The sequence below is a fragment of the Pteropus vampyrus genome, unplaced genomic scaffold (assembly GCF_000151845.1).
Source record: "Pteropus vampyrus isolate Shadow unplaced genomic scaffold, Pvam_2.0 Scaffold191, whole genome shotgun sequence".
In the NCBI taxonomy this organism is placed as follows: Eukaryota; Metazoa; Chordata; class Mammalia; order Chiroptera; family Pteropodidae; genus Pteropus; species Pteropus vampyrus.
The window spans coordinates 1618127-1628669 of record NW_011888972.1 but is presented as its reverse complement, the minus strand read 5'-3'; positions in this window follow the sequence as shown (position 1 = coordinate 1628669).

Below are 10543 nucleotides of genomic sequence, written 5' to 3'. Positions count from 1 at the left end.
CTTTGTGGAGTGTGAATAAAAATGTCTTCGGAAAACTTTTCTATTCTTAGTTATCTATAATCCCCATCCTCTAAGTAAACAGTGTTTGCTGGTTTCCACAGATGTCCAACCTTCCACTAGGTCACTGCTGCCCTCAAGGCCGTCCTGGGGAAATGCTGGTGGTGAAGCAGAAGGCCTGGGCTCCTTGCACTCTTTCCAGCAGCTTCCTTTCTGCTTCTGTGCACACACGACACCCCTGGATACCTCCTTTTGGTCCCCAGCTCTCCTTAACTAGGGGAGCGTTCTCAGACACAGCTCCACTCTCCTCCACCTCTGCCCTTCTGTTGGTTCTAGGAAGACAAAGTATAAGAAAGAGTCTAAGATTTACAAAAGAGCAAAGGAAGTTTTGTGGGTATTTCAGAGGGGACTCCACGCGTATTTCCATGGTGACCCGCATCTGTACAAAAGAGTTTCTGAGCTTGTGCTATGTCCGAAACGTCGAGGAACCAGAGCACGTTAGAGTTGCAATTGCCCTTAGAGACCCTCCAATTCAACCCTCCCAGGTTACAAATGGAGAAACTGAGGCCCACTGGGGGCAGGGCCTTAGAAACCTGGCGGCAGGACCTGAGACCTTTTCTCTCCCTACTGCCAATGTTTTTTTTTTTTTTTTGCACACTTCCCTATACCCTGCTGCCTCTTGCGCCCACGTGCAGGCTCACCCATGTGTATGCTAATGCAGGCTGACGGCTGCTGGGAGGGTCACACATGGAGCCATACACCGGCCCATTCACTCTGACACATACCCCAGCTGGCTGTCCCCTGACATGTACTCCTCCATCCTCACTCAGCAGCACCTTCCCAACCCCCATCCCCTGCACCCCGCAGCCCCTCCACCATCCTTGCTCAAGCGCACAGCCAGTCCCTTGCTGAATCATGTGCCCTCCCTGCTGGCCACCCCTGGGTCTCTCTGTCAATATGACTGCCCACAGCTGTGCAGAGAAGAGTGGTATCCAGGGAGAGATGGGGGGCTCAGTGCCACAGAGCTGTATCTGTGTGTGATATTTGTAGGACTGTAGGCTGGGTCCAGAAGGCTCCACTGGGAGGCCTGGGGCCCAGCCACACCTTAGATAAAGCAAAGCAAAGGGAAGAATCCTTAGTGTTTAGAGAAACAACAGGAGAGTACAGGAGACAGTGCTAAATAGCTTGTGAAAGATAAACCCAGGAGTGGAGGCCTGGAGGCCTATTCTGGCAGAGGAGGGAGCCATCCTGGAAAAGCAGCCGGGAAGCCACCCAGAAAGTGCGAGCTCAGGGGCCACTGGACATTAGGTTGGGCTGGGGTGGGGGAGGGATGGAAGTGGTGGGGGGCAGCCTCCATAGAGCCAGGAAGGAAAGTTGCTGAGCTGAGCTGAGCTGAGGAGACGTGAGGTGCGGGCCTGTGACCATAGAGGACTAAGAGTGATAAGTCTCAGGCTGGATGCGTTTGGGCAGTGCCTGACACACGGTGGGTGCCAACACATGATTACTAGAAGAATGTACGGGTGAGTGAATAAATGGGCTCCATCTCCCTTTATCATCATAAAGGAATATGGGCCCCAGCCCACCTCACAGCTAAGGCTGGCTTAATGTGGCTGGCTGAATGACGAAAGGTTAAAGGGACTGCTGCCTCGAGAGAAAAACCTGAGCCCTTGGACTCTGCTAGTAGTACCAGAGGTCTGGCACAGTGATGCACAGCACAGTACATGGGGCCCTGACTCATTGTGTGCCTGGGCTGCAGCGCCCCCCATGGCCATCTACTCTAACCTCCTCCTCCCTGCAAGTTTTTGATGGAGAAAGTGAAGTTCAGATCCAGGGATGAATTTCCCAAGATCCTGCAGCCTGAAGCTTACATTTCTCACCTGGTGTGGGCCACCTGCTGTTTCCCCCATCTGTCACCTGTCTTTGCTGCTTCTACAGCTGCACTCTCTGCCCCAGACTCAGTGGCTTCTGGGCCTGGCAGAACCATAACGAAACCAGGAAGAGTGGAGAGAGAATAAAGAAGAGAGAGAAACTTCTCTGTGGAAGCAGAGCAGGGGCCGCCTGGCCATGAATAGGGACAGTGCAGATAGAAGAGAGATGTCTACCACAGCCCCTTCTGCCCACCCTGACACTGCTGACGTCAAGCCAGGTGCCCCTCCCTCCCAAAGGTCCACAGAGCAAGGTATGTGCTCCCCACACGCCACAGTACACACACACACACACACACACACACACACACACACACACACACGCTCAGTGAATATGTCCCATTCTGTGATAGGGTGATAGTTATGAAGGCAGTCTTCATCCCGCCCCCCCCACCACCACCACACAGCAGGGCCTGGCATTGCAACTACAAGAGAAGTACTGGGTGGCTTGGGGGACAAAGGCCCTTGGATTCCACATACCACCAATGGATATTTTTCTTGTTAAGACACAATGCTGCTTGCATAACTGGAGCTGACTAGATGCTATTATAAATGTTTAGGGCTTGAGAAAAAGCAGGAGGGATAAATACCCACAAAGCCACAGGGTCCCAGGGACTGCTTTCCTGAGGATATTCCTCCCCCCGACACACACCCATGAATAGGGGTCTGGAATGGAGGCTGCAGGGTGGAACCAGCTCTTGTGTCAGCCGTCCAGACTAGGCCCATGAGCTCGCAGGGCTTTCCTGCGTGGACAGAAGCCCAGGTTCTCCACGGCCTCTCATCTTTCTGCCCAGCTGGCCTGGCACCCCACTGCCCTCAGGGCATGGAGTCCCACCAAGTCCAACCTCTAGGCAGAGTCCAGGCTGTGAGAACAGTGGTTGGAAAACTGTCAGGTCCAGAGACTAAGGGATGTCTCCACATACCATAGTTGCATAGTGAAGCCAGTTGTTTTCATTCAACCCTGACCCTGACCTCAGTCTTAGCCCTAATTCCACTAATAAAGCAATCCCCAAGATGGGAAGCAGTGGCTTATGGGCCTGGAAAACATGGCAGGCAAATGCCAAAAGAAAAGCAATTTTATCCGATTATATGGGAGAACCATCGTGGTCCAAAAGTGGCCAACTTCTTTGTCTCCTCAGCTGATCTCTCGGTATTATAAAATGTAGAATTATTATTTTTAAACAGAGGGCCAGGATAAAAATACAAAGAAAATGTGTCAGGACGCTTAATCCATGTGTGCAAGAAGGCACCCATCTCAACGTAAGGGTAGGTGTGCAAGGCAAACAAGCGACCACCTTTTGGGTAGACACTTGTTCCCTGGAGCAAATAGACTGCATAGCGAGTGACCCCATGACATCCGGAATTCTAAGATTTGGGGTGGAGTAGGGGGTCAGAGGCATGGAATTACCTGCTACTCAGTTATTTCGCAGACAGAACTTCCTGTTTCTCCATACCTTTATGCCTTTTCTGGAGGCAAAACTTCCTGAAACTTCATTTTCTTCCTGCTCACCTCTGCCCTTTTGGGAGCAGAACTCCTTAAGAAGAGCCAATTCTAGCCCCCAAGTATTCCCATTCCAATTCTCACTCTGCCTGTCCCCTGGAAAATGAGTAAGGAGGATCTGGTGACTGGCACCCCTAGGTCCCTAAATGAGAAGCATGTTTGTTTATAGCCAAATGAAATCCATCCCAACTGCCACCCCCTTTCCCTGGCCACTTCTGTGTATACGTTTCAGAAGTTCCTGCCACGGCCTCTGCACCAAGCTGGCTTCTCCCAACCTTCCCACCCCTGGATCCCCAAGAGGCGGGGCTGAGGCAGCTGCCACATTCAGCGTGGCAGAGCCCCTAGCTCAGTACAAATCAGAAACACATTGAAGGCCAGCAGGCCGGCAGGAGCAGACAGGCCGGGGCTGGGGCCCATTAAGGCCGGAGCCCAGCCACACGGTTTGCTGTCTGAGCACAGGGTTTCAGGTCTGATTGTTTGTTTGTGTCAGAGATGAGAAAGCGAGAGAAGGCAGCTGACAAGGACCATGGGGGCTGGGGGGTGCAAGGAGGCACTGGCTCTCACCGTTTCTCCCCATCCTGGAACTCATGGAGTGGAGGAGAAGTAAGCTGCCGCATCTCCCTACCCCCACCCTCAAATTCCAAACAGATGTGCAGTCAGATTCTTCCTCTCCTTGGTTGGGGGAAACAAAAGAAATTAAAAATGGGACCCTAGAGACACTATTTTCAGGAGAACCCTAATATAAAGAAGAGATGAAAGGGAGACACAGGAAGGACTTCCGGAGGTGCAGGTGAGATGGGAGAGGTGGGGGGAAAGCTCACCCCTTTGCCTACAGACAAGTTTGGAAAGACTTCTATCTGGGGTTGGCAGGAGTTGGGGGAGGGGAGTGTGCTTGGAAGGATGATTGCTCTGGGAGGTCCCACTGAGGCTCAGATGTAAGGGCTCCAAAGATGTCTGCAGACATGAATAGAATCTATGTATCTTGATTCACTGAGTCCTGACTTAATCAGGGCTGGCATTAGAGAGACTGAAGCGGCCCCCTCTCACAGATAGAGGCCCAGAAGGGAAGGTGCTGCTTAGGGCTGCGCAGCAGATCCGACTCTGGACTTGGTCTAAAAAGGATATAACCATTTCCCACGCAGTGCTCCTTTCGTTTCACTCTGCTCGCCTTTCTTGGGATTCTGATTTCATAGGCAAGTACATTCCCCACCCCTCTCAGTTTTGTATCAACTGTAAGCTAGGGTCTGGCCATCGTATTCCCTGTGATCTCTGTGAAGTCTGAAAGCTCTCTAGATTTGCTCGGGTACCATGGCCCCTATGAAGTATCTATTAGCGCCCCCTGCCCAGGCCAGCCTCAAACGTCCACCATTGGCTGTAGGCAGTGTAGTCAAATGGTCAGCAGCTGGGCTTTCACGACAATGCCAGTGGCCTCATTTCTGGCAACAGAGATTCCAGCCTGCCACTAACCAGGCCTTCCTGAGGGCACCAAGAGTCCCATGCTCAGCCCGTGTAAGGCCTCTGCCCAGCTCCTCCCTCCTCTCAGATCTGCCTGCCTTCTTGGCGAGTCTACTCTGGACCTCATCTCCATCCATGCCCACCAGGGGCCAGGCTGAGGCTGTTTCTAGATGCCCTCTAGGCTCCTGGTGGGGCTTGGCTGGCAATGTTTCCCAGGGTACATACACTTTGTGTGTGAGTGCACATACCATTTCCAGAAGCATCTGGCGATAGTTGCTCTGCTACTTGGGCCTAGGGGCCTGGGAGGCACTGATGGCACATTGTCCATTCAAAGCCCTTGCCCTAGGGGGCTGTAAAATGCCTGGCTGTGTTGGTGTCCATGCCAACACTTTCAAGGAGCTATGGTAAGGAACAGGTTTGGGGAGATGGTGGCCAAGGAGATGAGATTCTCTTTCACTGTACATATTCTCTCTCTCTCTCTCTCTCTCTCTCTCTCTCTCTCTCTCTCTCTCTCTCTCTCTCTCTCTCTCTCTCTCTCTCTGTCTCTCTCTCTCTCTCTGTCTCTCTGCCTCCCACACACACAAACATCCTCCTCATTCCTCTCTCGCATACACATGCACACGTACATACACAAACCATCATTTCTCTCTGTCTCTCTGTCTCAGTGTGTCTCCTCTCTCTCTCTCATACACACAAACACATACATATCCTTCTCATTCCTCTCTCTCTCTCACATATCTACACATATATACACACACCCGCATCTCCCTCCATCTGTTTGAGTGTATCCTCTTTTTCTCTCTCTCTCTCTTCCTCCCTCCCACTCCATTTCTCTTTTCTCTCGCAGTAAATTCCAAACAGATGGGCAAGTCTTCTCTCCCACTTCTGAAGTTGAAGGCAATATCAGCCATGGGGGAGCCAGAAATCACTCTCTTTCCTCAGACTGGATCATCCCAGCCTCGCAGGTCTCCTATTCTAGCGTCTCACGCCTCGCTGGATTAAGCCAGACATTTAAAGGTATTTCCTACATGCTTTTTTGTTCCGAGTCTACTATTGACACTTGTGCTTTCCTCTCTGCAGGGCCACAAACACAGTCGGTAAGAGTGAGAGGGAGGGGAGCGGTACACACTTCCCAGGATTCAGCTACCTGCAGGGCCAGAGCCAGGCTGCCACCCCATTATCAGGAGAGAAGAGCCCCACTTCAGGGCATGACTGAGAATATCAGTGTAGTGCTGTGTCTGCCCGTGCAAGCTCTCCAAGCTGAGAGACAAGCACAGACAGAAACGGCAGCATTTGCAGCAGTCAAGTGCTGCTTCTGGCTTTGCAGCATGAGCCGGGCCTTGTTATTTGAGCTAGAGACAGAGGGATTTATATGTCTCCATGTGATTTTCTCTTGTCGAGCTGAGGCCCAGAATCTCTATGCATGGCAGGGCTGGGACAAAGCCTCTCGCATCTAGGGGTGGTCCCAGAAAGGACAGTAGGGACCTGAGTTGGGCCAAACTGCCTGGTTTCCTGGGACTGCAGCCTCCGTTTTCCACAGCTGAAGCCATAGAGCCACCGCCCTGGCCCCTAGGGTTGACTGCCAACCTCGGCTGAAGCTTTACCGAGACTCCTGGCTTGGGGGTCAACATCATCTGCCACTGGTCTCACACCAGCTTGTGCTTCTGCCTTGTACCCCGGATTCAACAGCTAGCCCCCAGCGCATCGGCCTTGGCCCATCCTAGGACTGCAGAAGGATGCCATAACAGGAGCACAGTTCCAACTCACTTCCATGTCAAGTGATGATAATAACGAAACTAGCACCTTTGGAGTAGTTACTATGTCCCAGGCACTGTTACAAGAGCTTTACACATATCCTTAGACTTAGGAACTCTTAGCATTACTCCCATTTTACACATGAGGAACCTGGGGCACAGAGGGGTCAAGTAACTTCTCCAAGGTCACACAGCTAGCAAGCTGCAGAACTGGGATTTGGCCCATTCTAGAGATCAGGTCCCCAAGTATATAATCGCTGCCTTCCAGGGCTACCATCCTCTCCCTACCCTGCCAGTCTTTCCAGGACACAGCCAGGCCTCCTAACTCTGTGCCCTGTGGCTCTGCCTCCATGACCTGCCTATCAGTCTCCTCAGCAGATACCCCACACCTGCCTGAGGCCCACCCAGCATCTGACCCCTGGCCTCACTGGCCTCCTTCCTGCCAGTCTGGCCCTTAGCTTGTTGCTACCTGATGGAACTCTCCTCCACTATCTGCCCTGCCCCATCCAAGCCTCTCTTCAGAATTGACAACATGGTTACTTCTGGAGGTTTAGCACAGTGTGGCCCAATAGAAATATAACACAAGCTGCATATAGAATTTTCTAGTAGCAAAGTTCAAAAGGTACAAGAAAAAGTGAAATGAATGTTAATAACGTATTTTATTTCACTCATTATATCCAAAATATTATCATTTCAATATCGAAATTATTATTGTGATCTTTTACTTTCTTTTCCTCACACTCAGTCTTCCAAGTCCAGTGTGTGTTTTCGACTTCTTGCACATCTCAGTTCCAACAGGGGCACTGCTATATTGAACAGCCAAGATCCAGAGGCACAGTGTGCGCTTGGAGGAAACCCAAGGACAGAGCATAACTAAGATAAGCTGGAGTGGCTGGGGGAACCTTGCAGAGAGGGGGACAGGATACTGACTTGGGGGTTCAGAGACCTGGTTCGACTGTTGGCGCTGATGCCGAGTCACCTTTTCTGGGTGTTTCCTTGAGAGAGGAACACCCTGCTCCCACACCAGTCCTGTCTCCCCTACATGCCGTGGTACCTACTTACCAATGGAAACAAAGTCCAGAAAGTCATGAGTATTACTACAGCCCCTTTCTCCAGAACCCAAAACTGTGGCCGCTACAGCCTTTTCTGGAAATATCCCTGGTTAAGTGGAGCTGGGCCCTTCATTCCTCATGACCAGTGGATGCTGAGACTTGGCCTTGGACCGTCGTAGACAGATTCCCTAATCTGTACAAATCGAGTCAAGTCATCTTTCCAATAACAGAAGGAGTTTGAGCAGAAGTGAGCCCAGTGTGCCCCAAGCCTTTAGTTCTCACCTTTTTAGAGAACCCAGCTGGCTCGGTCTTCATTAATGGACACCCCCTGCTGTTAGTATGTATCCCATTACCAACCAAAAAAGTTTTGATATAAGCTTGACTTTTTGGAGCTTAAACCATGGCAGGGGGCAGGGAATAGATATATTGACTATGCTTTTACCAACTACACACACCCTTGGGAATTTTGCAGTCTACCCGCTTCTCAACCCCCCGCCACACACACACACACACACACACACAGCACACACACACACACACACACACACTCACCTCTACCTCCTGGACTACCTTGGAGTCATTGGCCTAAAGTGAAACTCTATGGCCATTAGAGAAGGGTTTTTCCTAGGGTTCTGAGCCTGAGATTTGAGAAGACAGGGCAGTTTCCAAGGGATTGAACTACTTATAATCCAACTAGAAAAAGGTTGGCCTATTAGAATGATTCTTCTAAACAAAATATAGCCTGTTTAAAGTCATCATTGGAGTCAAGTGACCTTCCTATCACCAAGGCGACATGTCTGTAGAATTAAAATAAGTATTTTACTTCCAGTTTATGAAATGACTTTTCTTTGGTGATTCAAGACTGTTTATGAGGATAGAATGGGCCAATATATGTGCCTATAGAGGCAAAACCTTGCAAATGTGTACCAGAACGCAGAGAAGGAGACATTTTTCTAGGACATTACCTCTGAGAGCATTTTTTCAGACTTGGCCTCAACTCCTGCTTATGGGAGCTGTAGGCAAACTTTTTCCCTCTTCTGAGCCTCAGCACCCCTCTCTGTAAGGTAGGACTGAACAGAGTCTATCTGGCCCTGGCCTACTGTGGTTCAGAGCCATGGTGAGGGAGGGCCCAATGCAGGTAGGAATGGACTTTGTAGGCTTCCAAGTGCTGAGTACATGTGAGGGGTTATTTCCCTACCTAAAGGAGAACCGGAGTACAAACATGGAAATTCTTGTGTCCTCTGGCCATCTCCTGCAGGTCCACTGTTAATGGAGAGGCTCAGAAAATGCTTTATCTACTATGGTCCAGAGGTGGCTGAGACACTGGGAAGGCACTAGAGCCCAGGAGGGGTGAGGGGCATCTCTGAGTTAGAGGTGAGGCGGAAAGAGGCAAAAGAGTTAAAGATCTTTTTTTTTTTTTTGACTTGTGAATGTTTTTATTGGGATATAAGGGATGGGTTAGCAAATGTCACTGTGGGTGGTTATGCCCCACTAGGACACTGTCCGAGTTAAAGCTCTCGAATAGAATCTTGAACAGAATTATTGATAATAATTGTTAAACCATGTAGTGTCTATGGCATTCTACCTTTTGAGAAAATGCTTGTGTAAATATTTTCATGACCACTCTGGAAAGTAAGAACTATTATCATCTCCATTTAACTGCTGAGTAAGCTGAGGCCCAGAGAGGGTGTCATTTATATAAAGTCACACAGCTAGTAAATGGCAGAACCAGAATTTGAATCCTAGGCTGTCTAATAAGAAAGCTATTCTCCGTTCACACCATGCTGCTCCTGACCCCAGAAGTACTGAGGCCAAGCAAATAATAATGTTCACAGAATCAAATAGTGCAGTCTAGGCACTATTCTATGTCCTTTATGCATATTCACTCACTTGATGCTCAGTCTAACCCATCATATAGACGCACAACGAAGTTAAGTCACTTATCGGAGGCCACATGGCTGCTAAGTGGCACAGCTGGGATATGAACCTGGCATCTGGCGCCTGAACCTGTCACCGCTTCCCCATGCTGCATTTTTGACTGGGCCAGATTCCCTAAGTGTTGGTCTGAAGAAGTCACCACCTAGGAGTCCCCGGGTTAGTGGCAGCAGGGTACTGTCCAGAGCCTCCTCTGCAGGAGGAATCCAGTACTCCTTCCCCAGGAGTGTCAAGCCACCTTGTGAGAGTGCCCAGCCAAGTAGCAACAAGCTCTGTCTGACAGAGAGGCAAGGTGGGGTAGTGGAAAGAATGGCCTTTGGCATCAGACAAACCCGAGTTGAAATCTTGGCTTCAGAAATTACTTCGTGACCTTGAGCAACTCACAGAACTTCTCGGGATGTCGGTGTCTCGCCGCTGGGGGCTGTTGTGAGAAGTAAATGAGATGGGTATGTAGAAACGTGAATTATATACTCTAAAGTACTCTTGAAGGATAGTCGTAATTGTTGTTCTATAGGGCTAAGTTCTTCTGCCCAGGCTTGGCCAAAGCGGCGACTAGGAGAAGTGGGCTTTAGAAATGCTAATGCCTTGCGTGAGTGACAGGCCGCGGACAATGGAGGAGAACGCTGTGAATGGGGCAGCCGGGCTTGGGAGCGGGGCTCCCCACGTGGGAGCCGAGTGGGGGAGGGCGCGGGAGGGGGAAGCCGTTCCCAGCAGAGGGGATCCGCGACTCGGCTAATTGGAAGGGGCTGGAGCTGCGGGAGCAGGAAGGGGGAGGGGATTACCTGCGGTCGCCGCTGCCGGGGGCGGGGCTCCCAAGAGGGGTCCTGCCAGGAGCGGGATTGGGGGCTACAGGAGCCTTGGGCGTGGGGCCAAGGGTCGCAGATCCACTGAGCTTGACACGCAGAGATAAAGAGTGGGGGAGCT